The 25,187-nt window shown below is 41.9% G+C and overlaps 1 protein-coding gene across 8 annotated transcripts in view; it reads left to right on the plus strand.

Annotated features, from left to right (window-relative positions):
- The window catches only part of MAP2K4 (mitogen-activated protein kinase kinase 4), a 132,619-nt gene that overhangs the window by 36,481 nt on the left and 70,951 nt on the right, over window positions 1-25,187 (plus strand). Inside the window, exon 1 of one of the 8 annotated variants that reach the window (XM_082708451.1) lies at window positions 17,582-17,644. The exons of 5 other annotated variants lie outside the window; for them this stretch is intronic. The gene's annotated coding sequence lies outside the window, so the exon portion shown is untranslated. Of the gene's footprint in view, window positions 1-17,581; window positions 17,645-22,855; window positions 23,125-23,483; window positions 23,592-25,187 lie in introns of those variants that run through there. 2 more of the 8 variants (XM_082708447.1, XM_082708448.1) reach the window with 2 other exon arrangements.

A 25,187-nucleotide genomic window follows, 5' to 3' on the forward strand; every position in this document is an offset into this window, starting at 1 on the left:
GCAAACAGTAACAGATTGGTAGAAGGTAGCGTGTCCTGCAATAGGAGTGCTGAAAATATATTGTGATTTTTAAAACATTAACGTGTAGAAGGGAGCAATGTAGATGTGTGTGTCTGTGCTTTTAGGCTTTCACCTGTAACTTTAGAACAAATGAAAACTGGAGTAACAGTTCATTTGCCTCAGAATAGTGTCTTTTAATTTTATTAGACTGGTGTCCTTAATGAGATTTCTTGTCGGAGCTCAGCTTTGAGTCCCAGCCTTTTTACCTCCTCTGAAACATCGAGTGGGGGCTATATTGAGGAAGGAAACTCTTAGTACCTCTTAATTAGTCAGAGCTCTGGCAGCAAGGAAACATTCTTAAAAGAACCTCCTTCCTCATTTCCTAGAATTTCTAGCGAAAGCTAGTACAAAACTAATTCTTGAACATGGTCCACTTCTGTTACCTTGGTTGCTAGCCGAACCATGTATTCGAAGTTTAAGACAGAAAAGATAGGTGGTTATTGCCAGACATAGCAATAACAGCAGCTTTTTTTTTTTTTTAAAGCCCCTTGGACACAAAGAAAGGCAACCTGACTTATGTTTAGAACTGCAAAAATATTTATGTACTTATACTCTCTTCCTTTGGGAATTCATGGAATTGAAAATCTTCCCCCCCGCTCCCTAAACTGTAAACTGGGTGAAAAAAAAGCTTCCTTCTAAGATTTGAGTCAATCAATTTTTTTTTTTTTAAACCTAACCACTTCAACCAGCTAGGTTTCTTATCTTTTGTCCCTTCCCAGCACATGTTGAAAGTTTGAGAGGACATGGTAATAAGCCTTTTTACTTCATGTAGAATCTTTAGATTTTGATTCTGGTATGTAAAAATTTTAGACCCAGACCTCATTTCACTATTATTATTGGACTGGTCTGTTATATCGATCAGGAGCAGGTAACTACTAATATTGATGTTGGTCAAAGATAATTGTTTCACTACTTAGGGCAGCCTATCTTCTCTACCTTCCCACCGCCTTCCATAAGGGATCGATCCTTTTGTGTTCTTCCTTTGAGCTGTACTGTCAGGCACTAAACCGCTGTGGGTCACTGTGTGGGGTAGGTAGTTTGCAGTGTGTGAGAGTTTGAAACAACTACCTCTCTGCCACCTCCATGTATTTCCCCCTTTTAAAATGTCCTTGAATTTTAATTACAGATATAAATAGAAAATTGCTCATGAATTTAGGAAAAGATAAGACGAAATGTAAGCAACAGAGTTAAGATATGCCCCAGGAACTACTTTCACAGCCACCTGGCATTTGATGTCTCCTGGGTGCAGATTCTGTGGGAGATTTAAAATTTTAAGAACATGTCCTTATTTTCTGAGAACCAACAGTTTAAATAAAATTCTAAGAAATAACAGTTGGGCACAGCAGTTCAAGAAGTGAGGCATAAGGTAATACAGATTGAATGTCACATGAATGGTGCAGGAGGGGGTAAGATCACTTTAGGATAAACAGCTCGGTGAGACACTTCACAGAGGAACAAGATTTGAATTAGATTTTGAAAGACATGTAGAGAAGGGAGAGTGGTATTCTGGAGAGTGGAAGTAGAAGATAAGTTTTGGGGACTATGTGTAGATTTGTTTAATTATAGCAGAGATGTTACTTACAGATTATCTATTTCTATCACTGGAAACTTAAAGCATTTTTTTCCCTTGGTGTTCTTTAGTTATATGAAGATACATCTAGGTCTGGATCATCCTTCTGTACTCTAGAAGAACAATTTTAGTTTCAAGATCCATGTATCTCTTTCTGAAAAAATTTTGCTTTTTTTTTTGATTGATTCCTTCATGTTTTTCATAGTCTCCTGTTGTCTGGACACTGGACTTTCTGCATTTCCTGAATCTGTGACTTTTTTTTCATACTTTTTATCGTTTTGTTTTCTTTCTCTACAGATTTCCCTCCCTCCCCTCCTCCCTCCTTCCTTCCTTTCTTTCTAGAAAGAGAGCACAAGTGAAGGAACAGGGTGGGGAAAGGAGCAGGGGAGGGTAGAATGAGATGAAGAGAGAGAATCTTAACCAGGCTCCACCATCAATGCAGAGTCTGATGTCAGGGTCAGGGTCAGGGTCAGTCTCACCACCCTGAGATCCTGACCTGAGTCAAAGTCAAGAGTTGGATGCTTAACTGACTGAGCCACCAGGCTCCCCCTTTCTTTTCTGATCCTTGTATGAAGTATTCTGTTTTGGCAATTGACTTTAACTTCCAGTAGTTGATTGTGGCTTCTTCTTAGCACCTTATTCTTTTATCATGGTTGTAAAATCTGGAATTTTGAAGTTCTTTTCTATCCACTAGGCAATCCATTTCTTCAAGGGTCAGTTTTTCTTTAATCTTGTTTTTCTTCTTTGTGTTAGTATTTTTCCATGTGTCTTGTAATTCTGGGTTGCCCTTTGATAGTTGAGGGCGAGGAAATTAGAAGGCTTCTTGGTAGCTCTGGCACAGGTGGTCAGCTGGTGGACCTGACTGCTTCTCTGTGAATGGTTTGAGAGATGGCTGTTAGGCCAGGAATATTCAGATGCCAGAATGATTAAGGCCAACAATCACCCTAGGAGGACTCATTCTCTCCAGATAATATGTTTATTTTCCTTAAGGTCATGCCCTCTTTCTGTTTTGGGGAAAAGGTGCAGAGAAGAGGAGGAACTGACTAGATCTTTCTTATAGAAAGAATTTTAATGAACTCTTCTACTTCTAGTTGTTCATACCTTTAACTTTGCATCCTCTCTGCAGTTGTGTTGGGATCATTGTTTATTTCTCGTCTCTGCTGCATGTTCCCCTCCTACCATGTGTTATGGGTGGTACTTTTTTTTTTTAAGGAAGTCCCCCCCCCCTTTTTTAAGTGATGGGCAGGGTTCAAATTTTAAAGAAGTTTACATTTTTTAAAAGATTTTATTTTTAAGTAACTCCGCACCAAACATGGGGCTCCAGTTCACAACCCCCAGATCAAGAGTCACATGCTCCACTGACTGAGCCAGGCAGGCCACCCCTATTACTGTTTGTTTGTTTTAACTGCAAACATATCTAGAACTAGAGAGCGATAGCTGGATCTTGTATTTATCAATCAGCTTCAGTTGTTAATGTGGCCAAGACTGATTTTGTCTGTTCCTCCACCCTCCTTATTTTTAACCAAGCTTCAGACATCATTCCACCTATAACTATTTTGAGGTGTATTTCTATAAGATAAGGACTTCTTTTTAAAAACATCAAAATACCACTGTTACATCTAGTAGAATAAATAATTCTTTAATATCATCATATAAGTAGATTACTTCATCAAAAAAAATTTTTTTTTGGATCTCAATAAGGATCTCAATAAGGTCTTCTATTGCAGGTGGCTGGTAAGTCTCTGAGACTATGAAGTCCCTTCTCTTGGACTTGATTAGTTTTTGCTTTGCCACACACTTTTGTCTGCTCTCAGGCATTCAGAAATTTGCCAAAATCTCTCTTTCTTCACTGTTTCTTTTCTGTTTATTCCCCCCCACTGTTCTTTTCCTGTGAGTCCTTAGAGAATGAGGAGACACCCTGACCAGGAAGCGTAGGTTCTTAATTATCACTGATAGAAATTAATAAGTATTTCTAACACATTAAAAGAGAAAAAAGTATATTTTTTCTTTTTTTGTACATGAATGTTTATTTTTTTGTATTTACATTTTATTTTATTTTGTTATTATTATTAACATATAATGTATTACTTGTTTGAGGAGTACAGGTCTGTGATTCATCAGTCTTACACAGTTAACAGCGGTCACCACAGCACATACCCTCCCCAGTGTCCATTGCCCAGCCAGCCCTTCCCTCCCACCTCCCTCCACTCCAGAAGCCCTCAGTTTGTTTCCTGAGGTTAAGAGACTCTTATGGTTTGTCTTCCTCTCTGGTTTTGTTTTGTTTCATTTTCCCCTCTCTTCCCCATGATCCTCTGCCTTGTTTCTCAAACTTCTCATATCAGCGAGATCATATGATAATTGTCTTTCTCTGATTGACTTATTTCGCTTAGCATAATACCCTCTAGTTCCATCTTTGTCATTACAAATGGCAAGATTTTATTTTCTGATGGCTGCATAGTATTCCATTGTGTGTGTGTGTGTGTGTGTGTGTGTGTGTGTGTGTATTCATATCTTCTTTATCCATTCATCTGTTAATGAACATCTAGGTTCTTTCCATAGTTTGGCTATTGTGGACATTGCTGCTATAAACATTGGGGTGCACGTGCCCCTTCGGATCACTACATTTGTATCTTTAGGGTAAATACCCAGTAGTACGATTACTGGGTCGTAGGGTAGCTCTATTTTCAGCTTTTTCTTGAGGAGCCTCCATACTGTTTTCCAGAGTGGCTGCACCAGCTTGCATTCCCACCAACAGTGTAGGAGGGTTCCCCTTTCTCCGCATTCTCACCAACATCTGTCGTTTCCTGATTTGTTAATTTTACCCATTCTAACTGGTGTGAGGTGGTATCTCATTGAGGTTTTGATTTGTATTTCCCTGATGCCAAGTGATGTGGAACATTTTTTCATGTGTCTATTGGCTATTTGGATGTCTTCTTTGCAGAAATGTCTGTTCATGTCTTCTGCCCATTTCTCGTTGATTGGTTTATTTGTTTATTGGGTGTTGAGTTTGTTAAGTTCTTTATAGATTTTGGATACTAGCCCTTTATCTGATATGTCATTTGTGAATATCTTCTCCCATTCTGTCAGTTGTCTTTTGGTTTTGTTGACTGTTTCCTTTGTTGTGCAAAAGCTTTTGATCTTGATGAAGTCCCAATAGTCATTTTTGCCCTTGCTTCCCTTGCCTTTGGTGATGTTTCTAGGAAGAAGTTGCTGTGGCTGAGATTGAAGAGGTTGCTGCCTGTGTTGGCCTCAAGGATTTTGAGGGAATCCTGTCTCACATTGAGGTCTTGCATCCATTTGGAGTCTGTTTTTGTGTGTGGTGTAAGGAAATGGTCCAGTTTCATTCTTCTGCATGTGGCTGTACAGTTTTCCCAACACCATTTGTTGAAAAGACTGTCCTTTTTCCATTGGACATTCTTTCCTGTTTTGTTGAAGATTAGTTGACCATAGAGTTGAGGGTCTATTTCTGGGCTCTCTGTTTTGTTCCATTGATCTTCGTGTCTGTTTTTGTGCCAGTACCATACTGTCCTGATGATGACAGCTTTGTAATAGAGCTTGAAGCCTGGAATTCTGATGCCACCAGCTTTGGTTTTCTTTTTCAACATTCCTCTGGCTATTCGGGGTCTTTTCTGGTTCCATACAGATTTTAGGATTATTTGTTCCATTTCTTTGAAAAAAGCTGATGGAATCTGATGGGGATTGCATTAAATGTGGAGATTGCTCTAGGTAGCATAGACATTGAGAGAAAAGTATTGTGATAGAGACTTTTGAAACTATTACCTGAATGTAGCAGATGTTAACCTTTTGTCCTTTGGCTCTTTAAATGGAAGATTAAGCTGTAAAAATAGAGCGTTTAAAAGGAAAAGCTAAAGCAAAAATGTGTGGCTGCCTTTTAATATCTGTCAGGATTGGATTATAGAAAGTGCCATAGGTTTCTCTGATACCACAGAGATATTGTTACAGATGTGGCAGACTGGTGCCATAGTCCTGTTCTGTATATCAACTTGACATGAACAAAGTTAGATATTTTACTGTTAGTTCTGTGCTTTCCTCACACTGAGTAATGTTCGAGTGTTCTCAGTGCACTGCATCACTGAGAATGCACCAAATACAATTGTTACCCTGAAAGAACAGCCCTTTTATCTTTACAACATATCAGAATTGTACAAGACGAAACACTAGCTTGAATGCTGACATGAGAAATAAATAATGATGAGGACAGATAGGTTTTGGGGCTTGAGCTAAACATTTTGAAACCATATGTTCTAAGTTTAAAGGAATCTCTTTGTTGAGACCAAGAAGATGTCTGGGATCTCATTTATCTTCATTACATTTGAGCACAGCGAGGCTCAGCTGAGCTATCGAATATCTAGGAAGTAGTTTTAGATAAGTTTTAAAGTCCCAGTTAACAACTAATGGTATTCTTAATTTCATGGTAATTCTACCCAGTACAGCTTTATTGTAAAGCATAGAACATCAATTACAAATTATCTAGCCACTATTCCCAGTTAAATTATGCATACTTTATCTTTTCAACTTTATTGTTTTGAATTAACCATTTTAGTTAATGTTAAAGTCCTGGTTTCTTTCTTAGCATCATCATCATCCATGTGACCTTGAGTATGTCACTTAGCATTTTGATGTCAATTCAGTTGTTGAATTAGAATAGTGATTTTCATTATTTTATTTATTTTTTTGATAGAGAGAGGGAATAGGAGGGGAAGGGCAGAGGGGAAGAGTGAATTTTAAGCAGCCTCCAAGCCTGGTGCAGAGCCCAACATGGGGCTTGATCTCAAGACCCTGAGATCATGAGCTGGATTCTTAACAAACTGAGTCACCCAGGCACCCCATGACTTTTGTTATTTTAGATGATGATTTAGGGGAGGGAGGGAAACCCAGTTTTGTGCTACTTTCTTCAGATAAAACGTTAAGGACAAACGTTGTAGATTAAGTGTTTCTGATGACTACAGAGAGGGCTCTGTAGTCTTGACTGCCCTCATTCCCTAAAGTAGCCCATTAGAACATCTCTGAAATCTACATGAGTTTCAAAGTGTTTTTCCCATCTCTGAGATTTTTCGATGGAGTTGTAGTAATTTGGAATCACTACACTTTTGTGGTAAGCACTTTCACAAAATGGCAGCCATGGTAGAAATACTTGTAGGTACAAAGTAGTACTCCAAAATTGGAAACACCAAATGTATGAAATACTAAGGGATCTTTTAATTTTTTTTTTTTTTTTTTAAAGATTTTATTTATTTATCTGACAGACAGAGATCACAAGTAGGCAGAGAGGCAGGCAGAGAGAGAGAGGAGGAAGCAGGCTCCCTGCCGAGCAGAGAGCCCGATGCGGGGCTCGATCCCAGGACCCTGGGATCATGACCTGAGCCGAAGGCAGAGGCTTTAACCTACTGAGCCACCCAGGCGCCCCAGGGATCTTTTAATTTTTGACTGGTTTAGATTTACTGCTGCCAGCTCTTTCTTTCTGACTCCCTGTTCTAAATATACATAACACAACATTTACCAAATTAACCATTCCCAAGTGTGCAGCTCAGTGGCATTAAGTATAGTCACATTATTGTGCAGCTGCCATTACCATCCAGGTACCTCCAGGACGCTTTCATTTTCTCTAGCTGGAGGTGTACTCATTAAACACTAACTACTCCTCCCTCTTCCTGTCAGCCCTGGTTCTACTTAGTCTCTGAATCTGGTCATTCTAGGTGCCTCGTAGAAGCAGAATGACACAATATTTGGTGTTTTTTTTTTGTGTGTCTGGCTTATTTCACTCAACATAATGTCTGCACACTCTCTCCAAGTGTAGTATGTGTCACAGTTTCCTTTTTAAGGCTTGAACAGCATTGAATTTATATATGGCATTTTGTTTATCTGTTCATATGTTGATGGACATTTTGCCATTTCTCCCTTTTGACTCTAGTGAATAACCCCAGCGAGTGAGATTTTCCACCAGAGCTTGCATCATTGTGCTTTTTGAAGTTCAGAGGTGGTTAAGCTTTTTCTTAGTCCCACATCCTACCTTGGTACACCTGATGGTTGTGTTACGTTTCCTTACGTTAGAGATTCACAAGAGATGAGATTCTCAATCGAGCATAGGGGTAATAGCTGTGGTTGCACTGATCCTTTATGGCCCTCCTACCCTTGGAGATTCACTAGTATAATTCTGCTCAGGCTGGGCGTTTATAGCAGAGATACTGGGTGTTAGTTCTGGAAATTAATAATGAATGCTGTCGAGTTGCATGTCTACTAAAAACGAATTTAGTTTTTGTGTTCTAAAGTGTCTTTGTTCTTGAGCCAGAGACTTAGGCTGACATTGGAAGGTGTCCCTGATTCTTTAACCTGTAGAGTTGCAGAGTTCTGCTCTTTAAAGAAATGTCTGATTCCTTTGTTTTTTATGAGTTTTTCAACTGTTTCTGATCTGACAGCAAGACTCTGAGTTCTGATATAGTTCAGAATGTTATAGAAGTCCTTTGTCTTTGTATTGTAGGCATATTTCTGGAAACCTCTCTATAAATAAGGAGTTATACTATAGAAAGGAGACATATTTTTTCAAAATGTTTTTTCTTTTTTTTTTTTTTAAAGATTTATTCATTTATTTATTTGACAGAGAGAGAGATCACAGGTAGGCAGAGAGGCAGGCAGAGAGAGGGGGAAGCAGGCTCCCTCCTGAGCAGAGAGAGAGAGAGAGAGATCACAAGTAGGCAGAGAGAGAGAGGAGGAAGCAGGCTCCCTGCTGAGCAGAGAGCCCAATGCGGAACTCGATCCCAGGACCCTGAGATCATGACCTGAGCCGAAGGCAGAGGCTTAACCCACTGAGCCGCCCAGGTGCCCCAGAGTGTTCTTTTTTATTATCATTTACAACTGAGTCAGTAAGATTACATTATTGTTCTTGTTCAAATTTGTTTTCCTCAGAGTTAATAGTTGCCTTATTTTTTTTTTCAATTTTTTTTAAAGTTGTCTTATTTATTTATTTGACAGAGAGATCTCAAGTAGGCAGAGAGCCAGGCAGAGAGAGAGGGGGAAGCAGGCCCCATGCTGAGCAGAGAGGCCCAATGTGGGACCTGATCCCAGGACCCTGAGATTATGACCTGAGCCAAAGGTAGGAGCTTAACCCACTGAGCCACCTAGGCGTCCCTAATTGCTCTATTTAATGATGCACTGTGAATCTTCTCTCAACATAGGACAGTAGGTGATCATTCAGTTCTTTTTTAAGAGTTGTATACCCAGCTGTAATCTTGCTGTCATCTGAAGTGGTTGCATGTTAGGCCTGCCTCGTGGCTGTTGGCATTGGTTTGTGAATGCCTGTGATACGCTCCTGATTTTGATTCCCCTGGCTTGGGATTTCATGTCTGTCTGTCTTCTTTCTTTCTTTCTTTCATTGGTTTTTAGTTTCCCTCCATTTTGAGGGATTATATCTTCTAATAGCTTCTTGAGATAAATTTTCTTCCGTAGTCAGTGGGGTTTTTGGGTCTTTGCAGGTCCGAAAATTCCTTTAGCTAACCCTCTTGATAGATTAGTAACTTTATTGGCTTTAGAATTCCCAAGTAGAAATTGTCCTTCAGAGTTTTGAAGGCTTTGCTCTGATATTTTCAACCTTCCAGAGTTAATATTAAAAACTTATATGCCATTTTGATTCCTGGATTTTGGAATGTGATCTGTTTTTTCCCTTTGTGGATGACTGTAGGGTTGGACTTTCTCACCCATATCTGAAATCTCACTTTTTTTCTTTTATTTCCCTTTCTTTTCTCTGCTCCTTCCTTTCTTCTTTCCTTCCACTGAGCTCTTGGTGTGGTCTCTTTCAAGCCACTATCTTTCATTCTAGAGTACACGATTTATTCTTCTCTTTTTATTTTCTCTTTTCCAGGAGCTCTCTGACTAGAACCCTACTTCAGGCTTTGCACCTCTTAGTTTTGCGTGCCTAGTTTTCTTAACCTTTTCTGTCCTTCAACTTTCTATGTATTTTCACTTCTTTATTCTTACCTTTTTTGATCCTTGTTTGTCTCTCTCTCTCTGTCTCTCCCTCTCTTTCACATACACACACACACACACACACACACACACACACACACAATAAGGCAACAGAAAGTTGATTAGAACCTTTGTGGTTTTATTGGTAGAACTCATGGTGAGGTGAAGGAGAGAGGTCTGATTATTTCCTTTGGAAGATTCCCAGATGTCAGATCTGGAGGACTTCTCTTTTCTCAGGGCAAATCTCTCTCTCTCTCTTTTTCCTCCTAGGGGAGGAAGAAGTGAGAAGGGGATTAGCTTGGGTTGCTGAGAGAAGGTATGTGTGTCAAGCTGCTAAAAGTCTGCTGTAGATCTAACCACAGGAGGCTGTGTGTACATCTGCTGTATAGGTGCTTGCTTAATCCGCCTTACTACATTTTCTTCTGGTAATTTCTCTACAGTATACAGCCTTGTTTACCAGCTGAGGGAATGGAGAGATCATCACCTGGTTGGGGGAATCCAGGGATCTAATTGTACCACATGTAGATTATAATATTGCCCTTGGAGTTACCCTCATCCCTCATCCCTAACTGATGCTTCTCATTCTTGAACTTCTCTGGGATTCTATAATACAGGTCAGCTTACTTTTTTTGGTACCCTCTGTTTGCAGGCAGTTCTTAGTTTTACCTTTTTTCTGCCTTGTTAAGTGTTCATTTACTTTTGATCTTCCAAAAATGTATTGCAACTTCTCATGGAGTGTGGTCTCTTGTGAGTTTGGGTCTTTTAAAAATTCTTTTCTGATGCTGCGTTGGTGTTTGAGGAGGAAGGGGAGAGTGATGACTGTTTATCTGAAAATCTCTTCAATGAGTAGGCTTTTAAAATTAAGCTTCTTGACGTAATAAGAATTATGTCAAACTGTATATGTTTGTTCCACGACTAATCATCTAAATATTTGTTTCTTAATTTAGGGATAAAAGCAATAAATGAGCATGGATTAAACTCATTTGAGAGAATGATTACAGATTCTGAACGAATCAGAGAGAAACAGAAGGTGTGATGATACTGTTTGCAAATATTTATATGTCTAGGCAAGGCACAAACACAGAATCACTGGAAAGAGTAACAAAAACATCCAGCAGTTAGGAAAAGATGAGCAAGTGAAGTCCAAAATAAGTAGAAGAAAGGAAATAATAAAGATAAGAGTAGAGAGCAATGAACTAGAAAATGAACAAATTCAAAAGTCATTTCTTGGAAAGGTCAATAAAAGTGATGAACACCCCAACAGGACTGATTAAAGTAAGAGGAAGCTCACGTTATAACTGTAAGAATGAAAGAAGGGATTTCACTACAAAAAAAGAATAAGGGAATATGATAAATAATTTTATGCCAAAAATTCAGTAACCTGAATGATGGAGACAGATTTCTTTGAAAGATAGAAGTATCAAACCTGACCCAAGAAAAAGTAGAAGATCTCAAATATCCCTTATTTATTTAAAAAATGGATTTTTAGTTAAAAACTTTCACACAAAGGAAACATGAGGCCCAGATGGTTTTTCTGGTAAATTTCATCAACCATTAAAATAAAAAATAAGATTAAGCCTCCACAAATATTTCAGGAAATAGAGGAGTAGGGAATATTTCCCAACTCATGTTATGAGGCCAGCATAACCCTGATATCAAAATTAGACAAGGATATTCTTTGAAAAGAATACTACAGACTGCTATCCCTCATGAACATAGACGTGAACATCCTCAACAAAATATTCACAAATGGAATCTATCGTTATATCTATTGACAATACATCACAATGAAATGGGATTCGTTTTAATTTTACATTGAAAAATTATCAATATAATTCACTGCAGTAATAAAATAAAGGCAAAAAATTATGTAATCATTTCAGTAGATGCAGAAAAAGGATTTGAGAACATTCAATTATCCATTTGTGATAGAGATTCTCATTAAAGTAGGAAAAGAAGGAGAATTTTTCAGCCTTTTAAAGGACATCTGTGAAAAATCTATAGCTAATATCATACTTAATGATGAAAGACTTAATGCTTTCTCTGTGAAATTGGTAACAAGACAAGAACGTCTGCACTCACCAGTGCTATTCAATAGTAGACTGGAGGCCTACCAAGTACAATAAAGTAAGAATAATAATTGAAAGACAGAAAGATGGGAAAGAGAAGCAAACAGATTTTTTTCTTTTTTAATACGATGTGCTTGAAAATGCAGAAAATCCTAATTAGAGAACATTACTAGCATTATTGAGTGACTTCACCAAGCTCGCAGGAAGAATGATCATTGTTCCAAAATCAGTTTAAAAAATACACTTGGACAAGTGAAATTGAAAAAAATGATCATAGTACCATGAAAAAGTCTACAATACTTGCAGATAAATTTAATGACAATTGTGTAAGCCTTCCCTAATGAAAACTCTAAGTCATTGCTGAAAGAAATTAAAGACCTCTATACGGGTCAGGATGCCGTGCTTGGAAGGTACTGGATGACGAGGATAGCTGTTCTTCCCACATGGATCTGCTGACCCACTGAAATCCCAAAGAAAATCCAGCAAACTTTCACAAATGTATGCAATTTGACACAATGATTCTGAAATGTATGTGGATGTTCAAAAGACCTAGAATAGCCAAAAGCATTTTTGTAAAAGAAAAACTAAACTGGAGGACTTATACGTGATTTCGAGGTTTATTAGAAAGCTATAGTAATGGCTTTGTTGGGGGACATGAGGATACACAGATCCATCAGTGGAGCAGAATAGAAAGTCCGATAGACACACACAGTCGGTTGTTTTTTTTTTGGCCTGGGGGCCTGTACAATTCAAGGGGGCAAAGGATAAACTTTTCATGGTGGTGGAATAACTGGAAAAAGTGTGGAATTAGAATAAATCTTCATTCCCATTTCATACCACATGCAAAAATTAGTTTGAGATGGATCATAATCCTACAAGCAAATAATCTATAGTGCTTCTAAAAGAAAACATTCAGATACAGTTGTAATCTGGCATAGGCAAGTATTTTTTTTTTTAATTTTTTTAAAGATTTTATTTATTTATTAGGGAAAGAGAGCATGTGCCCACAAGCTGGGGGAGCGCAGAGGGAGAAACAGGCTCCCGCTGAGCAGGTAGCCTCATGTGGGACTTGATCCCAGGACCTTGGGATCATGACCTGAGCAGAAGGCAGAGGCTTTCACCCACTGAGCCAGCCAGGCACCCCCATTCTTCAGAAATTTCTTAAGAAAATAAGTAGCCAGGGCGCCTGGGTGGCTCAGTGAGTTAAGCCGCTGCCTTCAGCTCAGGTCATGATCTCAGGGTCCTGGGATCGAGCCCCACATCGGGCTCTCTGCTCAGCAGGGAGCCTGCTCCCTCCTCTTTCTCTGCCTGCGTCTCTGCCTGTTTGTGATCTCTGTCTGTCAAATAAATAAATAAAATCTTAAAAAAAAAATCTTAAAAAAATAAAAGAAAAGAAGTTGCCCAACTATTAACTGGGAGAAAACTATTCATAGTTTATTTATCTGCAAAAGCCTTTAACATATATAATGAAGTACAACACAAAACAAAGAACCCAATTAAAAATACACGTTAAAGACTTAATGCATTTCACAAAGGAGGTTTGGGAGTAGATAATAAGTACATGAAAAATATGCTTCACAATATCAGTAGTTAGAGAAATGCAAATAAAAACCACAAGGAGAACCCATTTGCAAATGAGAAAACTCAGATTTCCCACGTGTGTTTAGGGAAGCACCCAGTTCAGTGTATTTCTTCCCTGGGAGTATCCTTTGCTTCTCCCACAGAACACTTCACTTTGACGTTTCTGGTCACCAGATGTGTTGGGGGGTTTTCCCACCACAGTAAGCACATGTCCAGCACCAGCTGGGGGTCCTGTGGTTTGCTTCAGTTTGGACACTGTGCAGGGGTGGCATCAGATTGCATCAGAGCCTGGCATCCAGGCTCTGTCCCACCAGACTCCTCTGCTCCCTGCTTGAGCCACCAGCCAAAGCGTCTTGTCACCTGTGCTGTCGAGTTGGCTAGAGACCAGAGGTTCCAGCAACCCCCTGGGGTTCAGTTGCTTGCTGAGCAGCACACAGAACTCAGGGTAGCACTTAGCTTTACCACTTTATTCAAGGACGTGATAGAGGGTACAGATGAACAGCCAGATGAGGAGTACAACGGATGAGCCACAGGAGGCTCCCAAGCATCAGAACGTCTGTGTGTGTGTGTGTCTACCAAGCCGAAAGCTCTTCCCGCTCCTTACTGTTGGGATTTTATGGAGACTTTGTCATGTAGGTACGACAAATCATTAACTCCATTCCAGCCGCTCTCCCCTCTCTGGAGGTGGCGATGGGGTATGACTGAAAATCCCAAAGTTCTAATCCTGGCGTGGCCTTCGTGGTGACTGGTCCCATTCTGGAGCTTCCAGGATTGTCAGTTTAGAACAAGAGATGCTGCCAGTGTTCTTAACCGCTCAGGAGATCACAAGGGTTTTAGGAGCTCTGTGCCAGGAGCTGGGGGCAGAGACTAAATATATATATTTTCTATTATCTGACATTATTACACCCCCCCCCCCGAATGGATAAAACTTGAAGAGCCCACGCACAGTATATTAACAAGTGTGTGGTATAACCAGAATTCTCATCTGTTACTAGGGACAGATGAGCTCTGTGCCAGGAGCTGGCGGCAGAGACCAAATATTTTCTCTAAAAATAAAACCCCATTAAGTGTAATATGTCCTTTGAGAAAAACTTATATATCAAAATATATAATAATTGATATAAATCCTTGAAAATATTTATACAAAAAGCAGTTTAGTACATACTTTGTAGCTTGGTTTTTCACTTAGTAGATCTTGAAGAAATTTCTAAATATCTTACTCATTTTCAGAAGTCAGTTTATATATCTTTTCATTATGTTTGTATAGGTGTATTATGTATTTAATGAGTTCCATACTGATAACCATTTATTTTTGAAGATTTATTTATTTGAGAGAGAGAGAGAGCAGGAGCAGAGGGGGGAGGGGCAGAAGGAGAGAAACTCAAGCAGACACTGCGTTCAGAGCCTGATGAAGGGCTCAGTCTCAGGACCCTGAGGTCATGATCTGAGCCAAAAACAAGAGTCGGATGTTTAAATGTGCACCCAAGATGCCCCCAGATTTTATTTTATTTTATTTTTTTAAAGATTTTACTTATTTGACAGAGATCACAAGTACGCAGAGAGGCAGCAGAGAGAGAGAGAGAGAGGAGGAAGCAGGCCCCCTGCCCAGCAGAGAGCCCAATGCGGGACTTGATCCCAGGACCCCGAGATCTTGACCTGAGCTGAAGGCTCAGGCTTAACCCACTGAGCCATCCAGGCATCCCCCAGATTTTATTTTTAAGTAATCTCTGCACCTAACCTGGGGCTCGAGCTTACAACCCTGAGGTCAAGATTTGCATGCTCCACCAACGGAGCCAGCCAGGTGCCCATGAAATGTCACATTTTTTTGATTACGTATGTCCTTTCCTTCCTAGACTGAGAGTTTTTGGCCCTATTCCTATCTTGGGAGACTGGAAGTAGCTGATCTTCTCAACCTTGGCACTACTGACATTTTAGCCTGGATAATTCTTGTTACAGGAGGCTTGGCCTGGGCACTGCAGGATGCTTACTGGTGTCTCTTGACTCTGGCCCCCAGCCGGATGCCAGTAGCAATCTCCTTTCCCAGTAGTAACAGTGCAGATGGTCTCCAGACGTTGCCCCATGACCCTGGAAGTGCAAAACTGCCCGTGGCTGAGAGCCATCAATACAGAGAAGCATTGCAGGTCCACACAGATGGCTGCTGGTGCCTCTCTCCTCGCCTAGGAGCTGCTGAAGTCAGATGCCAGGGTTGCGTTCCTCCATATCTTGGGTTTTAAATGGATGCAAAAGGACGGGGAGCTTAGGGGATGGTTATAGGGGTATCTCATAGAGTCCAAGCAGTGAGTGCAGTGAAGCTTTGTGAGAAACTGCCTTGGTAGCTGTCTGAAACCAGAGCAGCCCTGTATGCATTCCATTGTACATTCAGCAAGTGTTCATTGAATGCCTTCCGTCTGCTAGATACTGTGCTGGGCACTGGGTATGTCATGTTGGAAAAAAGAGATGCTCCTTACCACTTCATGGAACTTAAGGTTTAGGGGTGACACAGCAAATCTGTGTGTGCATGTGTATAATTACCAATAGTGTACATGCTGTTGAAGGAAAAGGACCAGCTGTAAGAGCGTATTAAAGGGGCTTGATTTAGAATGGAAGTGGTAAAGAAGTAGTCCTTGAAGGCTTCTGAACCCTGAGTAGGCTTTTACTAGATCTAGGGAAGGGACTGATGAGTGTTCCAAGTGTACATATGTAGGGTGGCAGGATGTCAAGGCGAGAAACATTCAGTTCTTCATGGAACCGAAAAGATGCCAATGTGATCAGGGGTGATTCAGGGCTGGAGAGGTAGTCCTGGGCTAGATAATGTGGGGCCTTTTGGTAAGGAGTTGGGATGGCACTCAGAGTGAGTGGGAAGCTGTGCAAGGATCATAAGCAGGTGAGTGACACCATCTGACACTTCCCAGCCGAGAATTCTGACTGCTGTGCAGAGTATGTGTTGGAGGGAGGCAAGAAAGGAGTTCAGGAGTCCTTGGGAGGTGATGTGGTAGTGTTGCTGGGTGATAGTGACATCAGGTTGATGACAGCGGTGATAGAGGGAAGGATAATGACATCAGGTTGATGACAGCGGTGATAGAGGGAAATGGACGTATCCCAAAGGAATTTTGATGGTAGTATTCACAAAAATCAGTAACAATTTGAATGTGGATGGTAAAGAGGGGATGATGTTCCCAGTGACTTCCAGAATTCTGGGTTGAATGATGGGTTCAGTTGCCACTGCTGAAATGAGGATGACGGGGTGTGGAGCGTCTGTGGGTGAGAACACAGAAAAGCAAGAGGTCAGCTTGGCATACATTAAGTTTGAGAAGCCCATGAAATAACCTGTTAAGTCAAGTAGATAATACTGCATACGCTCTGGTGTTGGAAATATGACTCTTCTGCCCAGAGGAGGGGAGGTGGGAGAGTAAAGGTTGAGAACTGTGAGCACATAGATGCTAATGTTGTCTGGGAGGAGTGTATCTTGATGAGGGAATTGGATCCAGGGCTGAGCCCCCAGGAAATCTAGCATGTGGAGGTTGAGTAGGAGAGGAGCTATAGGCAAAGAAAACAAAGATGCTTGAGAAGTGGGAAGCAGATCATTCAGTGTGATGTCATAGAAACCACGCATTGTTTCCAAGGGCAGGTGGAAAGGATTATGGTCAGCTATGTCTCCTGCTCTGAGAGTCCTAGGAACGTGGCTTTCTTGGTGCCTCCTCTTGAGATAAACTTTTAAGGACTCCGATTCCTTATATGCTAGCAAGAAAGGTTTTTACCCACCAGTGGAGAGTGGGGCCTGGGCAGGGAAAAGATCTTAAGAAAACTTGTAACCTGTTGGTTGAGGGTAGTTTTCTTAACTTTCTCTATAAGAAACATGGCCCAGAAAAACCCTCTAAGGGTAAGCTGTCAGTACAGCTGACCCACGTTCAACTCAAAGGGACTGTGCCATCTATAGCAGCAAGATGCAAACACGAACGCTGATCTCACACTCTCTACTGTTACTCTCTCCCTTAGTTGTAAGATGTTGCTGTCTGCTTCGTAAATCAGTACTGCTTCAAAGCTCTGCGGATTCGTGTAATTAATATTTCCTGTTCACTGGATATGAACATCAGGATTTGGAAATTTATATTTGGAGTGTTTGAGCAACTCTTCTGGGCATATGTCTGCCTGTCTCTTTTTTTTCTTAATTCTTCCCTTTGCCTTATCTTAAATCTGAGCAAAGATACTCATTTTCGTTAGTAGTGCCAGGAAGCAGGCAGTTTCCATGGCAACTGACAGACCCGGTTTACTGTGGAAATTTCCGGAATTAACAGAGCTGCATTGCAGAAGGATGCATAAAGCAGTATTCATCTAGAGATCCCAACAGTACGGACAGAGAAGAACAGTTGCAGTGGTGTGCAGGGTATGTGTTCTGTTTATTTTCCTGTCTAAAGAGGCTTGCGAGTTACATATATAGATATATGCTGAGGAGAGCGTAGAGCAGCCTGAGGCATGTTTGCTGTATGCTGGCTTGATGAAATGGAGGGTGCTTAGGGGAAAAGGAGGAATAAATAATTTGGAGAGAAAAGACATGTTTGGTAGCATTGGGAGGAAATCAAGAGATAAATGAAGAAGAATGTGGTAATGAAAGAAGGGGAGAAAACACACATCAAGCTAATTAGATAATAGAAGGTTCTGAGCACAAGGAGACATTTATCAAAGGAAGATCTGTAGGCACTGGCAGGGTTGGGGAATCAGGTTCTCATGTCCAGGAAGAGGAAATGGGCTAAGGTAATTAGCTGTTACTTGCTGAAGGATATGTAGATGGGAAGGTTGCCTGAGGCTTCGAGCTTTGCTGCCTCTTAATATATTTATTTACCGGCGAGTTGAGAGAGCCACGGTGGGTTATCAGACCCCTGTTTTCACTGCCTGTTGATTTGTGTGTCAGGGGGTGGGTGAATTGGGGTTAAGAAAAAGCCAGAGATTGGTCTCGAGATGAAATTTTAGAAATAAAAGCTATAAGATTTGGGCACATGACTGGAATTTCTTTTTCTCCCAGAGAATATTGTAAATTTGAAAGAGGAAGGATACGAAAAATGAATAGGTACGACGTAGATCATTTTAACGATAGATGTCATTTAGATCATGTAGGATGCAAACCGCAGCTCGGGAGCCAAATGTGGCCTGCTGCTGGTTTTTGTAAATAAAGTTTTATTGGACCATAGCCACATCTGTTTGGTTGTGTAGTTGCTACAGAGCCTGGCTGACAAAGCCTAAAATACTTACTATCTGTTTCTTTACAGAAGAAGTTCGGTGACTCGTGGTTTAGATGGTGTATTGGATTCCTGCGGCTGCTGTAACGAATTATCTCAGATTTAGTGGCTTAAAACCACAAATTTATTCTCTTGTAGTTTTGGAGACCAAAAGTCCTAAATCAGGGTGTTGGCAGGATGAGGCCTCTTCAAAGGCTCTGAGGAGGATCCTTCCTTCCCTTGCAGCTCCGGTGTCTCCTGGCTGTCCTTGGGTTGTGGTAGCATGACTCCACTCACTGCCTCTGTCTCGCTTGGCTTTCTTCCCTGCGTCTCCCTGTGTCTTGCTGTGTCTCTGTCTCCTTTTCTGTCTCTTGCAAGGATGCTTGCCGTTATATTTAGGGCCCACCTGAATCCAGGATGACCTTTTCTCAAGAATCTCAATTATATCTGTAAAGACAAAGTCACCTTCTGAGGTTCCAAATGGACAAATCTGTTGTTGGGGAGGAGAGGCATGGATGGGGTCCCAATTTAGCCCAGTGCATGTGGTGTTGAAGAACTGGGTTTTGGCTTCTCAGGCCATGTTCTGTGTCAAGAGTAGCTGCTAGCTCCTGGCCGGTGTCCTGTGGAAACCTATGGAGCATATGCTCTGCAGTAGACTTGACCTGCTGGAGAGAAGGTTACACTCACTTTCCAAGGACAGGGTGGGACAGACGCAGTTAAAATCAGAGCAGACAGCCTCGGGGATGCGAACACAAGTAGCAGGGTAGAGGTCGTTGTCCCAGGGTATCACAGGAGGAAAAGTACCAGAATATTCATGGGAAACTGAGGAAGAGCAGGGTCGGATGCCTCAGACCAGTATCTCCTCGGCTCCCACCCCGAAAAAAAACAACCCAGTGGATTTGGCATTCTAATGAAAGACAGAGTTTTGAGGAAGGAGACTCTTGTCTACATTAGGGCAGTGGGGAATACATGCGTGACTCAGAATAAATAAACTTCGTAAGCTGTGCAGGAGTGGTAGCGCAGGACGTGTGCAGCCACAGACAGGTCTGGGAATCTGAGACTTGCCCCTGCGTGGAGGGGTCTGTGTCATGGTGGGACAGTATGAGCTGCTGGCATGGGCAGGAGGCGTCTGTGCTCTTCTCCTCCTGTGACTGAGGGAATAGGCTTCTGTCCTGGCTTCCCTGGGCTGCTTCCTTTAGCACACTGGGGCGTGTTTGGGAATGCTGGAGAAATGTTCATGCCATGGTGAAGAATCAATCAGGTAGTAGACGAGGGGTTCCAGCGTAGATGCAGACCTGCAGGGAAAACCCCTGTATGCTGTCATTTGGGGGCCTTGGCCTATTGTCCATAGCCTCACCTGTGCCCCTTAGAAGGAAACCTCTCACGCAGACTCTGGGGGGATAATTCTCTGAAGAGTCAAGCAAAGATGGCTACAAGTGGGTCCCCATTAGGGTTCATCTGGAATAAGCAGCGGCGAGAACAAAAAGCCCAAACACACTGCTGGGACTGTAGGTCAGGACTTGGCCATGGACGGGTGTTTCTTGATCTCAGCATCTGTGGGCCCAGTCCAGGGTTTTCAGGCGGAGTTCCCTGGAGGATAAACCTGGATGAAGTCTGTATTTCTTTTCTGATTGCTTCCTATTCGTCTCTGACCGTGTGCATCTTACACACCAAATTGAAAGGTCCAGAAGCTGTGGGGATGAAAGTTTTCTGCTTTTCCCCTTTCACAGAATATTTTGTTTAGGAACTACCACACATGTTGAATTATATGCTTCAGCGTAGATAACTTCATAGAAAGATTCAAATTCAACTGCAGTTAGATTTTAACTTGTATTTTTCTCTTGGCATCTAGAGTACACATAAGGAAATAGAATGAGTTAAGATTTAAAGCATAGACTGGTATTAAGTTAAACTGGTTTGATCATGGTTCATCCAAGCTAAAACTTAGGCATTGTAAGAGGTTCAGAAATACCCTCGGTTTCAAGTAGGTATATTATATAAAATAGCACGTGTTCCTAAGTGTGTCTGTTAATAAAATTTATTTCTATAAAATCATCTTTTCTCATTGACTCTTTGGGATAAATGCCCCTCCCCCCGAATAATAAAAGTAAGCTTGAGAATGATTCATAGGTGTTTAAAAGATAATTCAGAAGCTGCAGGTGGGGAATGGAAAGTAGTTAAGACTCTTGCTTCTTACTTGCCTCGGGGACTAAAAGTTCTGACTTTATAAAAGCAATTTCAGATTTTTAGTACAAAATGATGTAGGAGTAGTAGTATCCTGCTGAAGTATTTATTAAGAAACAAGGATGAATATATGAAACCCAGAAAATAAGACAGTTTGATGCTAAACCCTATGTAGGATCTCTGTAGGAACAAAGAAAAATTTATAGAGGGTTTCTCTTAAGAGCATTTCTATAGACCGTGGGAAGAAAGGTGGCCTCTTCAGAGCCACTGGTTTCAAAGACAGAGCACCTTTACCCCTTGTCTGCCCTCCCCCTCACTGGTGACTACCGGAAAATAAGCATGGGACAGGGAGGGAGGAGGGAGGCGGGATGGATGCAGGCACATCGTATCCGGGCAGGGCGGTCATTCCAAGAACTGTGGGTGGGCAGAAGGGTCATAGTAGCGATATAAACGGAGGATTATGTTCTTACATTTGCTACTCTCAGTTGAAGAGTACGGTATTGGAGAACAAGGAGATCACAAAAGGAGAATTTGCCTTTGGAGCAATGCGTTCTCTGATTGGCAGTAAGCTGAGCCCCGGGCGGGGGGGGGGGGGGCTAGAACTATAGACATGGTTTGAACTATAGATACGTGATAGACAACTAAATCCCTTTCACACAAGGAGAGTGAGGCCCAAAGACATTCTCTTTCTCCTTTTCTTTCTCTTTCCTTTCACTTTTGTTGAGGTATAATGGACATTCAATTACCTGTGCATGGTTGAAGTGTACTGTTGGCTAAGTTTTGATGTGCACACACCTGTGAAACCACCCCTGCAGGCAAGTTGGCAGACCTGCCCATCACCCAAAGATTCCTTCTGCCCTGCTATAGCTTTGCCTTAAAGACATTTGCTTTGTTTTTTTTTTTGTTGTTTTTGTTTTTGTTTTTTTGCATGTTCCATGTTCGTTTAATGTATTAACTCTTTCCTTTAGTGTCTCGAGCACTCAGAAGACAGTAATCCACACAGTTTCGATGTCCTTGTCTCCCAATTCTAGCATCCCTGTTATTTCTAAATCTGTTAGAACCGAGCGATGTTTCTCTTCAGTTTGGGGCATGTTACTTTGCTTCTCTGCATACTTGTGAATTTTAGATTGCAGCCAGATACTGAGTGCTGGATGGTTTTGCATTCTTTTTTTTTTTTTTTAATTTAAGATTTTTATATATTTATTTGAGAGAGAGAGGGAGCATAAACAGGGGGAGGGGCATATAGAGAAGGAGAAGCTGACTCCCCACTGAGCAGGGAGCCCCAAGTGGGGTTTGATCCCAGGACCCTGAGATTATGACCTGAGCTGAAGGCAGACACTTGACTGACTGAGCCACTTAGGTGCCTCTGTTTTTGCATCCCTAGAAATGTTTTTTTTTTTAATAAAGATTTTATTTATTCACTTGACAGAGAGAGAGATCACAAGTAGGCAGAGGCAGGCAGAGAGAGAGGAGGAAGCAGACTCCATGCTGAGCAGAGAGCCTGATGTGGGGCTCAGTCCCAGGACCCTGAGACCATGACCCGAGCCGAAGGCAGAGGCTTTAACTCACTGAGCCAGCCAGGTGCCCCAGCATCCCTAGAAATATTTTAAAGCTTTGTCCTTCAGTTAAGTTAATTGGAAATAGTTGGATCCTTTGGGTCTTGCATTTTAGCTTTGGTGGGCATCCGGAGTGCTCCTCCAGCCTGGGTATTTCCCCTCTCATCCTTCTGGATGGTTCTTTCCCTGACCTGTATGGTTTCTTTGTAAGAGTGCGAGAACTTTGCGGGAACCCCAAGGAGGGTTCTGCGCATATCTGTGGGGTTCTTCTCTGCAGCTCTCTCTTATCTGGTACTCTATGTCTCGGACTCTAGCTACCTTGGTCTCCTCAGGTGCCCAGGATCTCCCTGACCCCCATCACAGACTGTGGGCCCTTCCAGACAGGAAGCTGGGGGCAGTTACAGGGCTCCCCTGTGTATTTCCTGTCTGTTGGCTGTCGGCGTTCACTGCTCTTTGTTGTCTGGTGTCCAGTGTCTTCAAGACCGTCTCATATTCTTTCTGTTTTTTGTAGTTGTTCCCGGTGTGAGAGGAGGTCTGTGTGCTGATGCTGTGCAGTAGCCCAAGCCCAAGTGCCACACGGATCCTCCTTGTGAGATGGGAGCGGGAATTAGGGAACTCGGGAGCCATAGCCTCATGACTTTGAGAAAGAGCATCTCTGAATGTGATATTTTGCAGCATTCCTAATACAGTAGAAGACATCATGGTGTTTATAAAAAAAAGCATTGGCAGATTGTGCAGAAGTGGATAAATGGGCAACAGGATTACTGATAGGAGGATAGAGGAGAAAAGATGATTGCCAGGAAACTGGAAACGCAGCGGTGGCATGAAGTCTGTATCACACGCGGAAGCGAACGTAAATGATACTGAGTGACCGCAGAAGAGAAGAATGGAACAGAGTAATGGATTTGAAAGTATACACATTTTTGAATTTTCTAAAAAAGATTTTATTTATTTCAGAGGGAGAGAGTGCTGCCTCTGTGCACATGGTGGGGGGAGGACAGTGCGTAAGGGGCAGAGAGAGAGAGAGAGAATCTCAAGCAGACTCTGGGTGCACAGCCAATGCGGGGCTTGATCTCATGACCCTGTGATCAGGATCTGAGCTGAAATCAAGAGACCAGTGCTCAACCAACTGAGCCATCCAGGCACTCTCTAATTTTTTACATGTTTAAATTCATAAATGGAATGGGGAGGTGGGCAGCACCCTGGAGAAATATTTACAATGCAGGACCAAGAGTCAGTCTGTCTGTTAATAAAGGACTTCTGTCCAAAGCAGCAACGGCAAGTGCTGGGCAAGGAGGGCTGGGGGGTGTTCCCTCAGGCAGTTAACCCACGAAGAGCCACGTGTTCACCGGATGGCGAGAGACGTCCGACTCTAAGGGTAAGAAATCAGAATGCCACTTTAAAGAGTGATGTTACCCTTCTCGCCTTTCAGGTCAGTGTGAGGGAGAACGTGCATGGCCCGGGCCCTGTGGGCACCCACAGCCGGTGCCCTGACTTGGGCCGACCGGCCATGCAGCATGGCAGTAACTGTGTGGACCAGGTCATGGTTAATAGGTCAGAAACAGACGAGGTGAGGTCTGTCAAGCAATAGGCGTGAGATCTCATTTTGTGCCAGAAAGACACAAAGGGTATATATACTGAGTTGTTGAGAGCAGTTTGTTCTGGATTATGATTGAGTTTTCTGTTTTTCCTTTTTAGTCTGTGTGGCTTTAGTCTGTGTGACATTGTCTGGTGGGAAAAAGAGGTTTGAGTACTTGTCCTGTTGACAAGTGTAGCGGAACACTGGGTTTAGCAGAGAGGGGGAGGAGGGTGTGGCTAGAGCTGCCCCAGGTAACCTTGGCTTTGTCAGCTGTGACTCTTCAGAAAATAGGTCCACCTACCTGTGTGCAAAGCCCTGGGCAGCTTTTTTAGACAATTTACATAGAAGTAAGCTTTTCTTGGTGACCAGTCTGATGAGTGCTCTGAACATTATGTCACAGTGTTTTGTTTTTTTTGGTGGGGGAGGGACTCTACAGGATTTCTAGACTCTACAGGATTTCTACTAATTTCTACAGGAAATTAGTCTGGGTCAGTAAAAAGATGACAGCTAAAACACAGTGGCTCCAAGTCAGTTCGTTAAGGAGTAACGGGACACATGGGTCATTTCTCTCCGGAGGATTGACCATCAGAGAGGGTACAGAAAGGACTTCCATGCTGACACGTGGGCTCAGAAATTATAGTTTTGGGGTTTTCTTTTTTATACATTTTTATTTTTTTTAAAGATTTTATTAATTTATTAGAGATCATAAGTAGGCAGAAAGGCAGGCAGAGAGAGAGTTGAGCAGAGAGCTCGATGTGGGGCTTGATCCCAGGACCCTGAGACCATGACCTGAACCGAAGGTAGAGGCTTAACACACTGAGCCATCCAGGCGCCCCCCCCCTTTTAAAAATAAAATTTACTTATTTTTTGGGTTTTCAGGTAACAAGATAATCCCCTGATTTCAAAAAGTAATTTCTGTATATCGAATTATATTTTAATAAGGTCTATATTGCGTAGATTCGAGCATTCTACCCATCATTTTGCATGTTTTGTTAAAAAACACACCTATTCCACTTATTTGCGATGCCCATAGCATCTGTGTCCATTGTTTTGTGTGTATGTTGTTGCACACAACATATACAAAAGATTAGGTATGGGATTTAGATGGGCCATAAGAAATCAGGGATACCAGAACTAAGGATTTTATTCCTGTTTTTGTCCTGTTTGTAACTGCTCTGTGGGTCTGAAGCCAGTCGGCATCATTGGCCCTCAGCCACGAAGTGCTCATAGCACTTCCCAGTCATCGTGATGACCAAACTCTGGCCTGTTCCCTCCCTCCCCACTACTTGGGGATGCTGGATACCTCCTTCGTGGACAGTTCCTGGGAAATATAATGGTGTTACGGGCTGTATTAAGTGGAAAGGATCAGTTTTCATATAAACAACGTGAAGACAA

The sequence above is a fragment of the Mustela nivalis genome (assembly GCF_964662115.1).
Source record: "Mustela nivalis genome assembly, chromosome: 17".
In the NCBI taxonomy this organism is placed as follows: Eukaryota; Metazoa; Chordata; class Mammalia; order Carnivora; family Mustelidae; genus Mustela; species Mustela nivalis.